At 42.0% G+C, this 21762-nt stretch overlaps 1 pseudogene; it reads left to right on the top strand.

Annotated features, from left to right (window-relative positions):
• The first annotated feature begins 7440 nt into the window (after positions 1–7440).
• LOC137215476 (vomeronasal type-1 receptor 4-like) lies at positions 7441–21485 on the top strand (annotated as a pseudogene).
• The last annotated feature ends 277 nt before the right edge of the window (positions 21486–21762 follow it).

The following is a 21762-nucleotide window of genomic DNA, read 5'->3' as shown; positions in this document are numbered from 1 at the left end:
GGACTCTCAACCACTGCGCCACCATGGAAGCCCAGGCTTATAGTTTTTAAAGTATAGGTCTTTTACCTCCTTGGTTAGATGATTTCTTAGGTATCGTATTGTTTTCAGTGCAGTTTTAGGTGGTATTACTTTGTTAATTTTACTTTTTGATAGTTTATTTCTAATGTAACTCATGAATAATTTTATTGCTTAACTATTTTATCATTAAAGTTCTTCCTATGTTTTTTACTTTTATATTACCACAAACATTTACCAAAAACTTAAGCATCCTATTTATTTTATTTTTTATTGAAGTATAGTTGATTTACAATGTTGTGTTAGTTTCTGGTGTACAGCAAAGTGAGTTAGTTTTATATATATACACATATATATATATTCTTTTTCATTATAAGTTATTACAAGATATTGATTATAGTTTCCTGTGCTATATAGTAGGACCTTGTTTTTTATCTATTTTATATATAGTAGTTTGTATCTGATAACCCCAAACTCCTAATTTATTCTTCCCCCCACCTTCACCTTTGGTAACCATAGATTTGTTTTCTATGTCTGAGTCTGTTTCTATTTTGTAAATAAGTTCATTTGTATCATATTTTAGATTCCACATACAAGCGATATCATATGATACTTGTCTTTCTCTGTCTGACTTACTTCACTTAGTATGATAACCTCTAGGTCCAACCATGTTGCTGCAAATGGCATTATTTTGTTCTTTTTTATGGCTGAGTGGTATTCCATTGTGTATATATACCACATCTTTATCCATTCATCAGCTGATGGACATTTAGGTTGCTTCCATGTCTTGGCTATTGTAAATAGTGCTGCTGTAAATACTGGGGTGCATATATCTTTTCAAATTAGGGTTTTCTCCAGATATATGCCATGGAGTGGGATTGCTAGATCCTATGGGAACTCTATTTTTAGTTTTTTAAGGAACCTATATACTGTCTTCTGCAGTGGCTGCACCAATTTACATTCCCACCAACAGTGTAGGAGGGTTCCCTTTTCTCCACACCCTCTCCAGCATTTATTTTTTGTGGATTTTAAAATAATGGCCATTCTATACAGTGTCAGGTGATAGCTCATTGTAGTTTGGATTTGCATGTCTCTGATAATTAGAGATTGTGTGCATCTTTTCATGTGCCTGTTGCCCATCTGTATGTCTTCTTCGGAGGAATGTTTATTTAGATCTTCTGCCCATTTTCTGATTGGGTTTTTTTTTAATATTGAGATGTTTATACCTTTTGGAAATTAAGCCCTTGTCAGTCGCATCATTTGCAAATATTTTCACCCAGTCCGTAGATTGTCTTTTCAATTTCTTATGGCTTCCTTTGCTGTGCAAAAGCTTATAAGTTTGATTAGGTTCCATTTGTTTATTTTTGCTTCTATTTCTTTTGCCTTGGGAGACTGATCTAAGAAAACATTGCTACAATTTACGTCAGAGAATGTTTTGCCTATGTTCTCGTCTAGGAGTTTTATGGTATCCTATCTTATATTTAAGTCTTTAAGCCATTTTGAGTTTATTTTTGTATATGGTGTGAGGGAGTTTTCCAACTTCATTGATTTACATGAGGCTAATAAACAGCCTCTTTTGCATGACCTATGGAAGTCACATCCTTTACGTGGTTTCCCAAATGAAGAGTGAAATGCTATTGTGTTATTTACCCCAAAATTTAGCTTCCATCCTACATTGTATGTTCTATTTAAGTGGTTTTGGGGGCATTTTATATAAGCAAGATTTTTGCTCCCCTGAGCTGAAATTAGAAACTATCCATGACTGTTGTGATCTGACCATAAATTGGAGAATTAATGTATGGGAAATCAAATAGTGGCCTCCAATCTGCCCATTGCCACTTCCGTCTTTCCCAGTTCCATTCCTCCCCTCTTCGTTTGTGTATTTCCCCTCCCTCAGATACATCTTCTGTGCCTCCACCCCTGTGAGCTGTAGCCATTCACCAAACTCCATTCACTCCTCAACTTCACTCAACTTTTTCAGACTCCTATATTGCATCCTTGACCTCCCTCCTGTCACTTTTTGGACATCCATTCCTATGTGGTTCTAGCCTGGCCCTCCTCACCTTCCATCCTCCCTGCAAACCACATCATTTGAGCCTTTATTTTCTTACCCTGCATCTACTTCCAAGCCAGATATCTCAGCCCATTCCCCGTGTACTCTACAACCACACCATCAAGGACCCCAGCCCCAACTCTCAGGCATCCTCAACTAATTCATAAACCAAATCCACAACCCACAGCCCTCTTATCCCTGACCCTTTCTCCTGGGCTCCTTGGCTCCTCGGCTCCTCATGCCCAACGTTCTCCCAGCTTCCTCATTGTCATGTGCCCATTTTTTTTTCTCTTCTCTTGGTCATTATCTTCACCAGGCTTCATGTCCTCTTTCAATTCTCTCTTTCTGCCTTGGGCCACACTATATTTCCAGCATCTGCCTACCCCACACGTATTCCCCTTCCTCCTCTCACTGTCTTGTTGTTGTTGTTGTTGTTGTTGTTGTTTTGGCTGCGTTGGGTCTTTGTTGCTGCGCTCGGGCTTTCTCTAATTGCAGCGAGCGGGGGCTGCTCTTCCTTGTGGTGAGCGGTCTTCTCACTGCGGTGGCTTCTCTTGTTGCGGAGCATGGGCTCTAGGCATGTGGGTTTCAGTAGTTGTGGCACGCGGGCTCAGTAGCTGTGGCTCGCGGGCTCCAGAGCACAGGCCCAGCAGCTGTGGCATGCGGGCCCAGCTGCTCTGCAGCATGTGGGATCGTGGACCAGGGATCAAGCCCGCGTTCCTGCATCGGCAGATGGACTCTCAACCACTGCGCCATCAGGGAAGCCCTCACTATCGTTTTAATCCCTCAAAGACAATAAGTCTCTTGGGAGTTTTATCAACCACTGACCTTTACCATTTTTGCCCCCAAACTCCTCATACCCTTATTTCCTTCATTCCCATGGAATCCCGCACCTATTTCCCTAGAACCCGGTATGCCTCATACTCGTCACTTTGCCGCACACTTTAACTCATTGTACCCTCAAAACCGGCAATGCCCTTTAACCACCTTGGGATTTTTCGTATTTCTTTTTCTTTCTCCTTCTGCCTTTTCTCTTTCCCTGTACTCTCTCCCACACTCCAGGCTTGCTTCACCGTGGTCTTATTTGCGTGCCCCTTTTTCTATGCCCTCTCTCTCATACTGATCTATCACATACCCATTCACTGCCATGCCTCTGAGCACTCTACCTTTCTTACCCTCTGACCCACCCAAGGAGGTAATACGCGTAGCAATTTTAAGGCTGCCTATAGCAAATATTGTCTGTTGGTTGTTGCAGCGTTGAAAGGATTACAAACAATGGAAAGGACCCCTTTTTCCTGCGTCCAGAAGTCTGGAGATACAACAACTATTCTTCCGTATGTGAACGTGTCGTCCACAGATACACAGGGACTGTGTAAGTTAATTTTATGAAAGTGAATGCTTTCATATGAATGCATCATGTGTGTTTATGAATATGATGCGAGTTTATATGTGCTGAGCATGTATGTTTGTGAGTTTACACCTGTAGTTGTGTATGTGACTTATGTATATGTATGTGAGTATATATGAGTACGTGAGTGTGAATGCACATGTGTGTTTGCTTCTGCCTGTAAGTGTTTCAGTGAGTTCGTGTTTGTGTGCAGACATGGTTGACCACCACTATGGCTCCAACTCCTGACGTGAAAATTGACAATGATCGCATCATGACTGTGCATCAAATGTGGATTTATTTGTAGGGAAAACTGAAAGATTACTTTCAACTCCTAATTTATATTTCTTAGTTATCAAAGCATCGAGTGCTCATTACTGGAAAATAGCACAATTAATTAATTAATTAATGCAGAGCACTCTGGTAACAATTTGATCCCCTTGAATTAAGTAATTGAGCATTGGTTCACCTGATATTTACAAGAATAGTAAAATCTCTCTGTTGAGCCATCAGAACTAGATGCTAATTTGTGAGACACTCTTTGAACCTTCTCGTTTTTGCTATGCATACTGTTCTGTGTCTAAGTCTAATCACTAATGGAGGTCAGTAATTGTAAAGTATATTTTCCTACAACATCTCCATATTAATTGGCATTGATTTATGCAAATGAGTCCAATTAATTGGCTTTGATTTGTGCAGGCATTTTCTATAATGAGTGATTTATCATATTCTTCCTTTTACTTGTGTCTCTTTGAATATACTTCTCAGGTATTTTGTCTCATTCCATTTCTCTACCAATACTTTAACTGGTGGTTCAGTTCAGTGGTCTGAAGATTAGGAAAGTACTAGTTTCAGGGAGAGAAACGTCTCAGGAAAGTGAAGAATCTAGAGGAACACGCATCTTTTATGCCAGTCTTCATTTGAGTGACTTAAGAATTTCCAACTCTCCTCCATGTGAGACCCTGTCCGCCTTCAGGGATCATGGAAAAGAAAATGCCTCTTGAAAACACTCCAGTTGTTTCCTAAGGGGGCTAACTAGAAACTTGTAATTGTTTTTAGTAATTAACAACTGAGAGAAAAGTTTTCAGAAATGTTCCCAGATCCCAAGCCTACACTCCCATTGCTGCTTCAGGTGAAATGATTTTGCAGTTCTGTTGGGAGGGGTGGGGAGGACACAGAATCTCAAACCCATATATCAGGCTCTGGCTAGCTCCCTCCCACACAGGTACTGGCTATAAAAACCATCACTCTGAGCCCATTGTCCTGGCATCAGGAAGGAGTCAGGTAAGGATGTTCTATTTCATTCTGAGCAGCAGAGTCTGTAAGAGAAAGGCAGATCAAGAGTCTGGGTAAGGGCTTCCCTGGTGGCGCAGTGGTTGAGAGTCCACCTGCTGATGCAGGGGACACGGGTTCGTGCCCCGGTCCGGGAAGATCCCACATGCCGCGGAGCGGCTGGGCCCATGAGCCATGGCCGCTGAGCCTGCCCGTCCGGAGCCTGTGCTCCGCAATGGGAGAGGCCACAACAGTGAGAGGCCCGCGTACCGCAAAAAAAAGAGTCTGGGTAAGAGATCATATCAGAAAAAGGCAGTCTTCTGTGTAGTAACCTGATTCGGTGCCAACACCGTGCAGAAAGGTGGAATAAGTCTGAGGCATGAGCTAGTAAAGAGAGAGGGGGTCCTAGAATCTACACCAATCTCTAAAGACTCCTCATGCAATTTAATGTAAACCTCTGACAGTGATTGTTGTGACTCATTCCAAGATATAACAAAACCTGCTTTCTAAGGTGCTTAAAAATATTTGTATTTTAAGTTGTAAAATCAATCTGCTGTTGAGTCTACCTTATAGGAATCAGGATGACTAGAGGTGCACCAATAATCGCTCCAGGTCTGCAATAAAGAGTATGATGAATCTGCAATACTCATCCAGTTCTGTGCAGAAAGTGTATGCAAATGGAAATGGCTTGAATAGAAAGGTTTTTTTCTAACTCTGGATGTCTGATGCAATTAATGGAGACAGTAACTCTGTGTCAACTGAAAACCTCCGTAGTGTGTTGGTTATGGCAAGGTTATCATCACTCTTACATTTACAGAACAGTTGACATGATAATTATGAGTTAAAGGCCGCAGCTGGCAGTCTCATATCGTGTTGTTTCCGTTTGTTTAAAAAATATGCTGTTACTATCAATCTAAAAATCCAGTCTTTGAATTTATAAAATGCACAAGAATACATGCCTTGCAGATGCTGTTTTGCATATATGTCTTGTATGTCAGTATCATTCACAAATCTTATTACTTTGCTAGTCTTTTCACTTAACTCTGAAATTAACAAATAGATAAGTATATGAACTGAAAATAATAATAATGTAGTTTTGGCTTATGCTCTTTTATCATGTATTAGTGTTTGATGTCCCAAAGTTTACGGCATTACATGTGCTTATTCAATAATTCCTGTGATAGGTGCCATTATACCTGCTTTTCTGACATAAAAATAAAGGAGTCTGGGACTTCCCTGGTGGCACAGTGGTTAAGAATCTGCCTGCCGGGCTTCCCTGGTGATGCAGTGGTTGAGAGTCCGCCTGCCGATGCAGGGAACACCGGTTCGTGCCCTGGTCTGGGAAGATCCCACATGCCGCAGAGCGGCTGGGCCCGTGAGCCATGGCCGCTGAGCCTGCGCGTCCGGAGCCTGTGCTCCGCAAGGGGAGAGGCCACAACAGTGAGAGGCCCCCGTACCGCAAAAAAAAAAAAAGAAGAATCTGCCTGCCAATGCAGGGAACATGGGTTCGATTCCCTGGTCTGGGAAGATCCCACATGCCGTGGAGCAACTAAGCCCGTGCGCCACAACTACTGAGCCTGCACTCTAGAGCCCTCGAGCCACAACTACTGAAGCCTGCGCGCCTAGAGCCTGTGCTCCGCAACAAGTGAAGCCACCGCAATGAGAAGCACGCGCACCACAACGAAGAGTAGCCCCACTCGACACAACTAGAGAAAGCCTGCGCACAGCAACGAAGACCCAATGCAACCAAAGATAAATAAATAAATAAACAAAAGACTCCACCAACTTTAAAATAAATAAATAAATAAAGGACTCTTCCTGTTGCTGTCCTAATACCAAGCCATTCTCATCTTCATGACGTTACCTTGTCCTGGAGCAGGTTCCTGCAGTATTCTGCTGCTCGCAGGGCATTTACATGTATTAAGATACCTAAAGGGCTTCCCTGCTGGCGCAGTGGTTGAGAGTCCGCCTGCCGATGCAGGGGACGTGGGTTCGTGCCCCGGTCCGGGAGGATCCCACATGCCGCGGAGCGGCTGGGCCCGTGGGCCATGGCCGCTGGGCCTGCGCGTCCAGAGCCTGTGCTCCGCAACGGGAGAGGCCACAGCAGTGAGAGGCCCGCGTACCACCAAAAAAAAGATACCTAAAGCTTCATTCACAATACATAGTGCCCTACAAAATAAAACTTTACAAGAATGGAATCTCGTTATAATGAAAATATAAAATACCACCAGTCTAAAATAAGTTGTGAAATTAAAACTAAATATGGACCTGGATTATTATTTGAATAGAACCAACTGGGTTTTTGGCAGAGAATGGTGGTTCAATGCACTATCTTTACCAGCCTAATGGGTCTCAAGTCTTCACTCTGCCCTACGCAGCAGATTTCAAGAAGCATGTAACCTCTCTGTGTTACCCTTCCCTGTAAAACTGAAGTCACAGAAATCCCGGGCTCGTGGATTCGTGAAGCATGAAGTGATCATGTGGCGTGCCTTCAACGAGTCATTTTACATATAAGTGCTCTTTATAATGTACACATTCAACCCTTTTAAGGCTGCTAGTAACAGAAAAACATGAAGTACATTTTTCTAACCGGGAACTCACGGCAAGTGCAGAATATTGGATTTCAGCTGACATGATTCATGTAGCCCAAGCCTCATATTCCCATGCAGGACATTTAAACTCACAAGACAAGTATCAGTGACCGTGAACTGAGAGGATGGCTAGCAGCGATTTGACAATGGATGTGATCTTCTTAACACAGACTGTGGTTGGAATCCTGGAGAATTTCTCGCTTCTTTGCCGTTATATCATCCTTCCCTTCACTGGCTACAGGTTAAGGTCCACAGATTTCATCCTCAAGCACCTGATTGTAGCCACCTTCTTGGTCCTCAACTCTAAAGGGGTCCCCCAGACAGTTATTCCCCCTTTGGGTGGAAACATATACCCAGTGATTTTGGAGGCAGACTTCTTTTCTTTCTTCACAGAGTGGGGAGGGAGTGTCCACTGGTAGCATCTGCCTCTGGAGTGTCTTTCAGGCCACCACGATGAGTCCCAGGAACTCCAGGTGGGCAGAGCTTCAAGTAAAACTCCCAAGTACATTGTTGCCTCTACTTTCCTGTGTTGGATGCTCCAAATGCTGGGAAATGTTGTTTTTCCTATCGATGTAACTGGCAAATGGAGCAACAAAGACATCACAAACGGGAAGGCTTTTTGATACTGTTCTGCTGTTCATCGTGACGAAACCAGACAGACATTGTATGGAGCATTGCTATTACTCCCTGATGTTTTCTGTTTGGGGCTCACGCTCTGGGCCAGTGGCTCCACGGTTTTCATCCTGTACAGACATGAGCAGCAGGTCCAACACATTTGTAGGACCAATGCCTCCCCCAGGTCCCCCCCGCTTCTCTTGAGTCCAGAGCTGCCCAAACCATTCTTCTCCTGGTGAGCACTGTCGTCTGCTTTTATACCCTTTCCTCCATCTTTCAACTTCTTTTGTCTCTTTCTGATCATCCTAGCTGTTCCCTGTGTACATCACTGTAATCACTGCTGCGCGCTTTCCCACTGTCAGCCCCTTTCTGCTCGTGAGCCGTGACCCCAGTGTACACAGGCTCTACTTTGCCTGGTTCAGGAATACAAAATCCCCCACTGTTAGGAGAAATATGTAAATTGTGTGTATTTCCACAGTGCACAGTTGCCAATTCCTTCCTTCCTTCCTTCACCCTCAGTGTCCAAAGGCGAGTTTTGAACTGGAACCTGTGGAAGAACTGCTTTCAGGCTGATTCATGTTGTTGGCAGAATACGTTTCCTTTAATGACTCACTTCTGAATATCTCCATCTAGAAAGGCAGCATTAGCAAGTTGAATCCCTCTTCTGTTTTCAATCTCTTACTTCTTTCCGTCGTAGCTATTTGGCATCTGTTCTTTAAAGCTCAGGTGATTATACTCCACCCACCTTCATTAACGAGGAAAATCTGTTCTAGTCAGCTACGGCTGCTGTAACCAAGAATACCACAGGGGAATGCTCCAAGCTGATGGAGTAGGAAAACCCTGAGCTCTCCTCTCCTCCTGGACACACCAATATTACAACTGTATACAGAGCAAGTATTGATGAGGAAGACCAGAAGCTACCAGAAAAGATCTTCTACAACTAAAGGAATGCAGAAGGATACCCAGTGAGACAGGTAGGAGGGTTGGAGTCTCGGTAGAGTCAAGAACTATATCTCTGGGTGCGTGACCTAGAAACAGGAGAATGATACAATTACAAAGATTCTTCCCAAGGGGTGAGCATTCTGAGCCCTACGTTGGGCTGGCACGCCGGGAAGATAAGCCCCCAGAACATTTAGCTTTGAAAGGCAGCAGGGCTTTCTTTCGGGAGAGCCAGAGGGATGTGGGAAATACGCGGAGGCAGAGACTCCACTCTTTTTTTTCTTTTTTTTTGAGGTATGGTTGATCTACAATATTGTGTTTGCTTCAACGATACAGCAAAGTGACTCCGTTTTTTTTTTCAGAGGATACGCCATTATAGGTTATTACAAGATACTGTATATCGCTGTGCTATAAAGTAGATCCTTGTTACTAATCTATTTTATGTATAGAAGCTTGTATCTGTTAATGCCGTACTCCTGATTTGTCCCTCCCTCCCTCCCTCACCCCTTTGGTAACCATACGTTTGTTTTCTATGTCTGCGAGTCTCTTTCTGTTTTGTATTTAGATTCATTTGTATTATTTTTAGATTCCACATGTGATATCATTTGGTATTTGTCTTTCTCTGACTTACTGCACTAAGTATAATATTCTTTCAGTCCCTCCATGTTGCTGCAGATGGCAATATTTCATTCTTTTTAATGGCTGAGTGTTATTCCATCGCATGTATATCCATGTTTTCATGTCTTGGCTATTGTACAAAGTGATGCTATGAACATTGGAGTGCAGGTATCTTTTTGAATTAGAGTTTTTGTTTTTCCAGATATATATATACCCAGGAGTCAGATTGCTGTTTAGTTTTTTAGGGAACATCCATACTGTTTTCCATAGTGGCTGCACCAATTTCCATTCCCACCAACCATATACAGGTGTTCCCTTTTCTCCACACCCTCTCCAGCAATCATTATTTGTGAACTTTGTGATGATAGCCATTCTGACCAGTTTTAGGTGATACCCCATTGTGATTTGATTTGCATTTCTCTTATATTTAGTGATGTTGAGCATCATGTGTTTGTTGGCCATCTGTATGTGTTTTTTGGAGAAATGTCTATTTAGGTCTTGTGCCCATTTTTTGATTGGATTGCTGTTTTTTGTATAGAATTCTATGACCTGTTTATATATTTTGGATATTAACCCCTTGTTGGTTGTAGGGTTTGCAAATATTTTCTCTCATTCCGTAGGTTGTCTTTCATTTTGTTGATGTTTTCCTTTGCTGTGCAAAAGCTTTGAAGTTTAATTAGGTCCCATTTGTTTATTTTTCCTTTTATTTCTTTTGCCTTGGGAGACTGATCTAAAAAAAATAATTGCTGTGATTTATGTTTGAGAATGATTTCCTGTGTTGTCTTGTAAAAGTTGACCATGTCATGACATACATAGTTCTTTAAACCATTTTGACTGTACTTGTTTAATATGATGTGAGGGAGTGTTCTAATTTCATTGATTTTTCACGTAGCTGTCCAGCTTTCCCAGCACCACTTATTGAAGAGACTGTCTTTTCTCCATTGTAATTTCTTGCTCCTTTGTCTTAGGTTAATTGACTGTAGGTGTGTGGATTTATTTCTGGACTCTCTGTTCTGTTCCTCTGATCTATATGTCTCTTTTTGTGCCAATACCACACTGTTTTCATTTCTTTTGCTTGGTAGTATTGTCTGAAGTCTGGAAGGTTCATGCCTCCAGCTTTGTTCTTTTTCCTCAGGATTGCTTTGACAGTTCAGGGTCTTTTGTGGTTCTATATGAATTTAAGGATTATTTGTTCTAGTTCTGTGAAAAATATCATGGGTATTTTGATAGGGATTGCATTAAACCTGTAGACTGCTTTGGGTAGTGTGGCCATTTTAACAAAAGTAATTCTTCCAACCCGTGAGCATGGGATACCATTCCATTTCTTTGAATCATCTTCAGTTTTCTTCATCAGTGCATTTTAGTTTTCAGCATATACGTCTTTCACCTCCTTTGATAAGTTTATTCCTAGGTATTTTTTTGATGTGATTTTAAATGGAATTTTTAACTTTCTCTTTCATTGTTAGTGTAAGAAATGCAACAACTTCTGTATATTAAGCTTGTATCTTCTACCTTGCTGAATTCATTTATTGGTTCTAATAGTTTTTGTGGGGAGTCTTTTGGGTTTTCTATATAGAGTATCACGTCATCTCCATATAATGACAATTTTACCTCTTCCCTTCCAATTTGGATACATTTTCTTTCCTTTTCCTGTCTGATTGCTGTGGCTAGGACTTCCAGTACTACATTGAATAGAAGTGGTGAGAGTGGGCATCCTTGTCTTGTTCTAGATTTTAGCAGGAAGGCTTTCAGCTTTCCACCATTGAATATTATGTTGGTGATGGTTTTGTCATAAATGGCTTTAATTATGTTGAGATATCTTCCCTGTATACCTGCTTTGGTGAGAGTTTTTATCATGAATGGATGTTGAATTTTGTCAAATGCTTTTGCAGCGTCTGTTGAGATGATCATGTGGTTTTTGTCATTTCTTTTGTTAATCTGGTGTATCACATTGATTGATTTTGCGTATGTTGAACCATCCTTGAAACACTGGAATGAATACAACTTGATCACGGTGTATGATCCTTTTTACATATTATTAGACCCAGTTTGCTAATATTTTCTTGAGGATTTTTGCGTCTATATTCATCAAAGGTATTGGCCTATTTATAATTTTATTTTTTTAATTGTCTTTGTCTGGTTTTGGTATCAGGGTGATGGTGACCTCATAGAATGAATTTGGGAGTGTTCCCTGGTCTTCAGTTTTTTTGGATTGTTGGAGAATAATAAGTTGTTCTTTGTATCTTTGGTGGAATTCCCTAAGGAAGCCATTTGATCCTTGACTTTTGTTTTGCAGAGAGGTTTTTAAAAAATTTTAATTGCAAGTTCTATTTCACTTCTAGTGATTGGTCTGTTCAAATTATCTGTTTCTTCTTGACTCAGTTTTCACAGGCTGTATGTTTCTAGAAACTTGTTTATTTTTTCTAGGTTGTCCAATTCGTTGGCATAAAAATGTTCATAATATTCTCTTATGATTTTTTTCTATTTCTGCAGTATTGGCTGTTATTTCTCCTCTTTCATTGCTTCTTTTGTTTTTGTGCTTCTCTCTTTCTTTCTTGGTGAGCCTGGCTAGAGGTCCATTGAATTTGTATATATTTAAAAAAACAGCTCTTGGTTTTATTGATCATTTTCTATACTTTTTTTGATCTTTATTTTCTCTCTGGTCTTTATTATTTCCTTTGTTCTGCTGACTTTGGGTTTTGTTTGTTCTTTCTCTCTTTTATGTGCTAGGTTAGGTTGTTTACTTGAGATTTTTCTTGTTTCTTGAAGAAGGCCTGTATTGCTATGAATTTCCCTCTTGCTGCATTCCTTAAATTTTTAAAGGTTATATTTTCATTTTCATTTGTCTTGAGGTATTTTCTAACTTTATCTTTGATTTAATTGTTCACCTGTTGGTTTTTAGTAACATGTTGTTTAGTTTCCATATGTCCATTCTTGTCCCATTTTTATTCCTGCAATTGAATCTAGTTTCATACCACTGTGGTCAGAAAAGATGCTTGTAATATTTGCTATTCTCTTAAATTTGTTGAGCCTTGTTTTGTGCCTTTGTATGTGGTTTATCCTAGAGAACGTTCCATGCATGCTTGAAAACAAACTGTGTTTTCTTTTTTTTTTTAATGTTTTGTCCTGTAGATATCAATTAAATCCACTGGTCTCTTGTGTCATTTAGGATGTCTGTTGCCTTCTTGATTTTCTATCTGGATGATCTGTCCATTAATGACAGTTGGGTATTAAAGTCTTCTACTATTATTGTATTATTGTCAATGTTTCCCTTTATGTCTCTTAGTATTTGTTTTATATAATTGGATACTCATATATTGGGTGCATATATGTTAATGAGTGTAATATCCTCTTCTTGTATTGATCCCTTTATCAATATATAATGACCCTCTTTGTCTTTTGGTATAGACTTTGCTTTAAAGTCTACTTTGTCTGATATGAGTATCAATACCTCTGCTTCCTTGTCATTTTCATTTGAATGAAATATATTTTTCCATCCCCTCACTTTCAGTCTGTGTGTGTCTTCTGCCCTGAAGTGAGTCTCTTGTAGGCAGGATATTGTAGGTTTTTTTAAAAATCCAATCTGCCACTCTATGCCTTTTGATTAGAGCATTTAGTCCACTAACATGTAAAGTAATTATTGATAAGTATGTAATTATTGCCATTTTAATCCTTGTTTTCCAGTTGTTTTTGTAATTCTTCTTTGTTCATTTCTTCTTTTGTTTTTCCTTGTCTGGTTTGATGATTTTCTTCTGTAGTATGCTTGGGTTCCTTTCTTTTTTGGTTTTTGTGAATCTATTGTACGTTTTTGATTTGTGGTTACCACGGAATTTAAGTATGTTGACCCATAACTATATCTACTTACTATAAACGGATAGACATACAAGTTTAAACACATTTTGAAAGATCTACATTTTTCTACTCCCCTCCCCTACTTTCTATGATTTTGATGTCCTATTTTACATCTTCATGCGTATCCTTTAATGTTAATTGTAGTTATGATCACTTTGACAAAAATTTTGGATTGTTTTTTAATCTATGTACTGGCTCAGTAAGTGATCTTCAATCCTTTTATACATTTGCCTTTCCTTTTGTGATTTTTCCCTTTCCTGTGGATTCTTGCTTCTTTTTTTTTTAGAGAAGATCCTTCAATATTGTTTTTAGGTTTGGCTTAGTATTGCTGAATTCTATTAGTTTTTGCTTGTTTGAAAAATTATTTAACTCACCTTGTATTCTTAGTGATAATCTTGCTGAGTAAAGAATTCTAGTTTGCAGATTTTTCCCTTTCAGCACTTTGATTATATCATACCACTCCCTTCTGGACTGCAAAGTTTCTGCAGAGAAATCAGCTGATAGCCCTATGTAAATTCCGTTGTAACTGACTCTTTGTTTTACTCTCCCTGCCTTTAAAATCCTCTCTTTATCTTTAACTTTTACCATTTTAATGATGATATGTCTTGGTGTGGGGCTGTTTGGTTTCATCTTTTTGGGAACCCACTGTGCTTCCTGTACCTGAATATCTGTTTCCTTCTTTAGGTTTGTGAAGTTTTCAGTCATAAGTTCTTCAAGTATGTTTTCAATCCCCTTCTTTCTCTATTCCACTCTCGATCTCCTATTATGTGTTGTTTGACATGTTTTATATTACCCCATAGATCTCATATGTTGATTTCTTTTTTTTTTTTTTTTTTAGTTTATGTTTGTCTGCTATTCTAGTTGGTTGATTTCCATTATTCTGTCTTCCAGGTCACTTATTCCTTCTTCTGTGTCATTTAAGCTGGTATTATTTGCTTCTAGATTGGGTTTTTGTTTTTTTTTTTTGCGGTACGGGGGCCTCTCACTGTTGTGGCGTCTCCCCTTGCAGAGCACAGACTCCGGACACGCAGGCTCAGTGGCCATGGCTCACGGGCCCAGCCACTGCGGGGCATGTGGGATCTTCCCGGACCGGGGCACGAACCCATGTCCCCTGCATCGGCAGGCGGACTCTCAACCACTGCACCACCAGGGAAGCCCTAGATTGGGTTTTTTATCTCAGCAGTTGAATTATCTATTTTTGATTGTTTCATCTTTATAATTTCTAGTTCCTTGTTACATGGATCTGAATTTCTGTCAATAATCTTTCTCAATTTTTTTAGCATTTTTATTAACTCCTTTTTGGACTTAGTGTCTAGTAGCCTGGTGAGCTCTGTTTTATTATTTGTCCTTTCAGAGGATTTCTCTTGGTCTTTTTAATTGAGAGTGATTTTTATGCCTTTTCATTTTACTTAACTGTTTCTCCTAAATACACAGAGAAAGTTATCTACTGTGGTCTTGAAGGGGTGTTTTTATGTGGGAGCATCCCTGTGTAGACTGTGTGTGTCCAGTGTTTTTGGTGCGAGGGCTGGTTTTGGTATTGATGCCAGCCATGTCTTTCTTCAGGGTGTGCTGGCCCTTATCCCCTTGATAGTGAATGTGGTTAGTTTTGTAGTATTTAGACCCTGTGTTGGGTGTGAGGTAGGGCTTCTTCTCTACTCCGTGTCTGTCAGTGTGCTGTGAGGGGTGGGGTCTGCTCCCCAGTTGTTGGAGTAGAAGCCCTCAGGTTCATTCTGGCTCTATTAACCCTTGAGTGGGTGCCCTGCCCCAAAGGAGGTGATTGATGAAGCAAGTGAGGCCTGTGTGGTCACAGAGGACCTATGACTACCTGTATAGGGGTCTTTGTTTCTGCTCTGAAGCAGCCTAAGTTTGCAACCCTTTCTCTATTAACGTTGTCCCAGATCTAGTGCAAGGCTGTCCTGTGGAGTAGGCTGGTACTGGGGGTTGTGGCATTGTGGATGCAAGAATTGAGGTAGCTCTGCTGCAGCCTGGGATCTGGGCTGCCTCTGTGGCAGACTTCCCCCAGGACCTGTCTGCCCCTGATCTAGTGCTAAGCTGTGGTGTGGATTGGGCAGAGCTGGGTCGCTCTTGCTGGGAGACGAACTGCTGCATACTCCTGAGTAAGTTGACAGTGGCCATTGGTGCCCCACCCAGACCACACCCTGGGCACTCCCAGCTATCTCTGTGTAGCTAAATGAGTCCTATCCCAGGGCCTGAGCACCTGAGCTTGAGCGCTTAGTCACTGCTTGCTCTTGTGGCATGGCCCCATGTGCACACTGTCCCCCAGAGCTACATCCTTCACCCGTACACACGCTGACAATGGCTTCTGTGGATCCACCCAGATCACACCCCAGGCATCCTGGTCTGTCTCTGTGCATCTAGACTGAGTCTCTGCCCAGGTCTCATGCCAGGCTGTGGTGTGAAGTGAGCAGGGCCAGGAATTGCACTCATTCAGATTGGGGAGTGTAGCAAGGTAGCAGCCACCAATGCAAGACTCTCTCTGCCCTGACTGTCGTCAAGCCAGCACATGTGTGCTCCTTGCAAGTAGAGTCTAGGCTTCTCCATCCCTTCTAACTGTCTCAGTGGATTTTCCAGTGGGCAAGAGGGCCTGTCTTCTCTACACAGGACCCCAAGACTGGGATGCCCAGATGGTGGTCTGACCTGCTCACTCCCCAGGGCAAGGGATCTGCTCATACAGACTTTCTTCTCCTTACAGATCCCTCCCCGGTGTGGCAGGTCCCAGCTCGATGCCTTTTTTTCCCATCCTACCAGGTTATGTGGAGATCTTTCTTGCAGCTTTGGTTGTGTAGGACTTTTTCTGCCAATCTCAAGTTAGTTTTCCGTGAGAATTGCTCCACATGTAAATGTATTTTTGATGTGTTTGTTGAGGGAGGTGAGTTCTATGTCCTCCTACTGCCCCATCTTAATCCTCCCCGAGACTCCACTCTTAAAGGGCACACACAAAATATCACACGCTCAGGGACTCAGGAAAGCAGTAGTAATTTGAAAGGAACCTGAGTCAGACTGACCTGCTGATTTGGGAGAATCTGCTGGAGAAGTAGGAGGCAAATGGAACTCACTCTTGGGACACAAACGTGGGCAGCACCCATTTTTGTGAGCTATTTCTACCACATGGACACTGGTGCTAGCCTGCACCGTTTGGAATCCTACCTCTAGATTATTAGCCACAGGACCCAGCCCTGCCCCCACCAACCAGCCTGTCGGCACCAGTATTGAGACGCTTTAGACCAAGCAATTAGCTGAGCAGGGACACAGACCCATCCACCAGCAGGCAGGCTTCCTTAAGGCTCCCTGAGCACACAGCTGCCCTAGACATGGCCTTGTCCACCAGAGGACCCAGGACCAGCCTCACATACCAGTGGGCAGACACTAGACTCAGGCTCTTCAGGACCGTGAAGTCAGAGACCCTGGGACCCATCTCAGACCACCGGTGGGCAGGTACCAGCCCCAGGACCCACCAGGCCCCAGCCCCAACAACCAGCAGGCAGACATCTGCTCAGAAATACCTTGCACTCCTCAGCCAGCCATACTGGAATCCAACCCCACTCACCAGCAGGCCAGCACCAGCTTTGGCACACAGCCAGTACGCACAGGAACAGGAACTGGTTCCACCCACCAGCAGGTCAACACTGAACTCAGGAACCCCAGCCCCACAACCACCCACCCCAGAACCTGGCTCTGCCTACCAGTAAGCTTGCACTAGCCCCGGGACCCCCCAGGCTTCTGCAGGCAACAGCCTCGTAACCCAGCCCTGCCAACAAGTGGCCGTCAGCCTCTCCACAAGGCAGTACTTGGCAACAACAGTACTGCAGCCTAGCCACGCCTACAAGATTGCCCACAGTAGTCAGGGTGCTACCACAGAAGGACAAAGGCATCCGCCATGGGGGGCAACCCTAGAGCGTATAGCACTAATGACCAGAGGGGAATGTGGTGCTGGGACCCACAGGACATCTAGAAAAGGCCACGTCTCCAAAGTCAGGAAACATCACCAACCTACTAGGTACACAAATAAAAACAGCAAATTAGGCAAAATGAGGTCACAGAGTAACATGTTCCCATCTAAGGAACAAGATAAAAACCCAGAAGAACTACATGAAGTGGAGATAGGCCATCTACCCAAGAAAGAGTTCAGTGTAATGATCATAAAAATGATCAAAGAACTCAGGAGAAGAATGGATGGACACAGGGAGAAGTTTTTTTTTTATATAAATCTATTTATTCATTTTTGGCTGTGTTGGGTCTTTGTTGCTGTACGTGGGCTTTCTCTAGTTGTGGCAAGAGGGGGTTGCTCTTTGTTGCGGCGCGTGGACTTCTCATTGCGGTGGCTTCTCTTGTTGTAGAGCACAGGCTCTAGGTGCGTGGGCTTCAGTAGTTGTGACACATGGGTTCAGTAGTTGTGGCTCACAGGGTCTAGAGCGCAGGCTCAGTAGTTGTGGCGCACGGGCTTAGTTGCTTCGCAGCATGTGGGATCTTCCCGGACCAGGGCTCGAACCTGTGTCCCCTGCATTGGCAGGCGGATTCTTAACCACTGCGCCACAAGGAAAGCCCCACAGTGAGAAGTTTAACAAGGATTTAGAAGATATAAAGAAGAACCAAACAGAGAGGAAGGATATAATAGCTGAAATGAGAAATATACTAGAAGGAATCAACAGTAGATTAAGTGATACAGAGGAAGGAACCTGCGAGCAGGAAGTCAGAGTATTGAAATCACTGATACCGAACAGGAAAAAGAATAAAAATAAATGAGGACTGTTTAAGAGACTTTTGGGACATGATCAATCATACTAACATTTCCATTATAGAGGTTGCAGAAGAAGAAGAGAGAGAAAGGGGCAGAGAGCATATTGAAGATATAATATCTGAAAACTATGCTAACCTGGGAAGGTAAACAGACATGCTGGTCCAGGAAGCACAGAGTCCCAAACAGGATCAACCTGAAGAGGAATGCAACAAGATACAGTGTAATTAAAATGGGAAAAATTAGGGCTTCCCTGGTGGCGCAGTGGTTAAGAATCCACCTTCCAATGCAGGGGACACGGGTTCGAGCCCTGGTCTGGGAAGATCCCACATGCTGCAGAGCAACTAAGCCCATGCGCCACAACTACTGAGCCGGTGCTCTAGAGCCCACGAGCCACAACTACTGAAGCCCGCGTGCCTAGAGCCCGTGCTCTGCAACAAGAGAAGCCACAGCAATGAGCGCGCACCGCAATGAAGAGTAGCCCCTGCTCGCCGCAACTAGACAAAGCATGCACACAGACAAAAATAAAATTAATTAATTAATGAGGATCAGGGTCAACTAAGGGCTGGTGCCATTGTACTAGGGAAGTCATTCCTTAAAATCCATCTTACTGGTGCGTGGAGTCTAAAACTGGAGGTAGAGCCCATTTTCACAGTTGGCCACTACAGTGTCCTTGCCACAGAAAACTTGGTTTTTAATGTCTCATTGCCCCCTCTGCAGACTGTTTGGTTATGCCAACAGCAGTCCTGAGCAGGTGCCTGTGGGAGGGGCATGTGGCTACGAGCAAAGCACATGGCTTTTAGAACTCAACTTCCAGGTAGCAACCCCCTGGGCTCAGGTCCGGCCACTCATAGGAGTCATGGCCAAAGCCTGTGCCCATATACCAGAAAGTGCCGTCCTGCCCCCCGATGCATCCCACTCACCTGGTGCATTTCTTAGCCTCTACCAGTAGTAGAAAATGCTCATAAACTTCGAGGCTGTGCACTAAGAATGTCCCATCATCATGTGCATGCAGAAGTTTTACTCAAATATTGTACCTGACTCTAAGGATGAGGGACACAATCACAGAGGCCTAGGCTAAAGGGCATTCTGAAAACAATTGGTGTGCCCTCTTCAGAACTGTCAGTATTGGGAACTTCCCTGACAGTCCAGTGGTTAAAACTCTGTGCTTCCATTGCAGGGGGCGTGGATTCGATCCCTGGTTGGGGAACTAAGATCCTACATGCCTCGGGGCACGGCCAAAAAAAAATTATAAAAAAGAAAACCTGTCAGTATCACTGAAGACAAAGGAGTGGCAAACCATCTAGTTTATTTTTTTTAACTTTATTTTTTAATCTACAGAAGTTATTTTTTAAAATTGAAGTATAGTTGATTTACAGTGTTGTGTCAATCTCTGCTGTACAGCAAAGTGACTCAGTTATACACATATAGACATGCTTTTTTATATTCTTTTCCATTGTGGTTGAGGTTAGTAGATGCAAACTATTACATTTAGGATGGATAAACAACAAGGTCCTACTGTATAGCACAGGGAACTACAGTCAATACCCTGTGATAAACCAGAATGCAAACAATCTAGTTTTTAAAAACTAAAGAGTCAAGACAACTAAATGCAATATTTATACCATGACTGGATCTTAGATTTATAAAAACAGAAAAGACATTATTGTATCCCTGGGGGACAGGGGGCAATCGGTATATGGACCGTCTGTTAAATGGACTGTCTAATGTTAATTTTGTGTGTGTGATAGATTTATTGTGTTAGGAGAATAACCTTGATGTTAGGTGATCCAAGATCAAGTTGCTTACAGATTCTGTGTCTCTGGAGCATCCTCCTACTGGTTTTTGGACAGCCACCTTCGAGCAGTATATTTACACGGCTGGGATTTCAAGGGATGAATTTTTGTGGGGGAAACAACATTCAGTCTAAAACATAGCTCACTGATTAGTAAACTTATTTACATCTTCAAAGACTCTTTTCTCTGTGCTTCCACTGCAAGGGGTGCGGGTTCGATCCCTGGTTGGGGAGCTAAGATCCCACATGCCGTGCAGCAAGGCCAAAAAATAAAAACAAAGACTCTTTGCCATGTAGTGTAATATAACGAAGGTATTAACCCCAGGGAGTGGAGATCTGCCTACCTCAATATGAGACCAGTGGATTTCTTGCAATGAAAATTTATTTTATAAATTGTTACAATCATGAAACTATTACCAAGGATTACTTCTTGGGATGGTTTCATAGAAGGAAAAAAAAACAGCACTTGCAAATTGATAGTTCTGTTTTGTTATGTTTTATTTCTTATATAAAGTGTGGATTATATATTAAGAATACTACAGTAAGAAAGGGACTTTCTCATCACTGTTGGGTCATCAAAGTTCTTCAAGACGTAAGTGGTTGGTAGGGGTCAGGCCTCTTGCCAACACTGAATGCCAGGACCCTGTGGGCACATCTTCTACTTCAAACTACAAGAGAAGAGAGAAATAGTGGTAGAGTGCTGTTCACTAAAATTCTATCTGTGGTCCTACAGTGTATAAAGTGTAAAGGTTTTCCGGGCATATTTTATATGACTAAGATATTTGCATCATGGGCTCAATGTAGAAACAATCCATGAGAACCTACTATATAGCACAGGGAACTCTACTCAATACTCTGTAATGGCCTATATGGGAAAAGAATCTAAAAAAGAGTGGATATATGTATATGTATAACTGATTCACTTTGCTGTACAGCAGAAACTAACACAGCATTGTAAATCAACTATACTCCAATAAAAATTAATTTTAAAAAAGAAACAATCCATGAGCAAGTTCTAAGTCCAGTTTAAATGAGGGCATTTTTTGTTTTTGTTTTTTTGAATTAAGATTTTTTTAAATTGAAGTGTAGTTGATTTACAATGTTGTGTTAATTGCAGGTGTACAGCAAAGTGAATCAGTTATACATATATATTTTTCTTCTTTTTCAGATTCTTTTCCCTTATAGGTTATTACAAAATATTGAGTATAGTTCCCTGTGATATACAGTAGGACCTTGTTGTTTATGTATTTTAGATATAGTCGTGTGTATATATCAATCCCAACCTCCTTATATATCCTTCCTCCCCGCTTTCCCATTTGGTAACCACTACTATCACTGTAGTAGTGATAGTGATAGTGTTCCCTGAAGTTTTATTTTCTGTGCTCACAATCTGGACCCGTGGCTCCATAATTGTCACCCTGTACTGGCACAAACAACGAGTCCAACACATTCACAGGAATACCGTGTCTCCCAGATCCTCTGCTGAGTCCAGAGCCACCCAAAGCATCCTTGTTCTTGTGAGCGCCTTTGTATCTTTTCACACCCTTTCCTCCATCTTTCACATTTCTTACGTTCTTTCTCCTAATCCCAGTTGATGGTTCATGAAAACTGCTGCCCTAATTTCTGTGCGTTTTCCAACTGTCAGCCCCTTTCTGCTCATGACCCGTGACTCCACTATACCCACGCTCTGCTTTGGACGGATAACGAATACAAAACCTGCTACTCTTAATCCGAAATATGTAAATTGTTAGCTTTGGAACAATAATCAGCTGTCTATTCACTTATCACCTGAGAACGTTGATTCGGAAACTTATGGAGAAATCAAAAGTCTTTCTTCAGTACATGCTAGTGGGTATTGGGCTCTTCAGTGGG

The sequence above is a fragment of the Pseudorca crassidens genome, chromosome 20, assembly GCF_039906515.1.
Source record: "Pseudorca crassidens isolate mPseCra1 chromosome 20, mPseCra1.hap1, whole genome shotgun sequence".
NCBI classification, from domain to species: Eukaryota; Metazoa; Chordata; class Mammalia; order Artiodactyla; family Delphinidae; genus Pseudorca; species Pseudorca crassidens.
The sequence above is the reverse complement of the archived record's forward strand: the minus strand, read 5'-3'. Positions and strand labels throughout refer to the sequence as shown.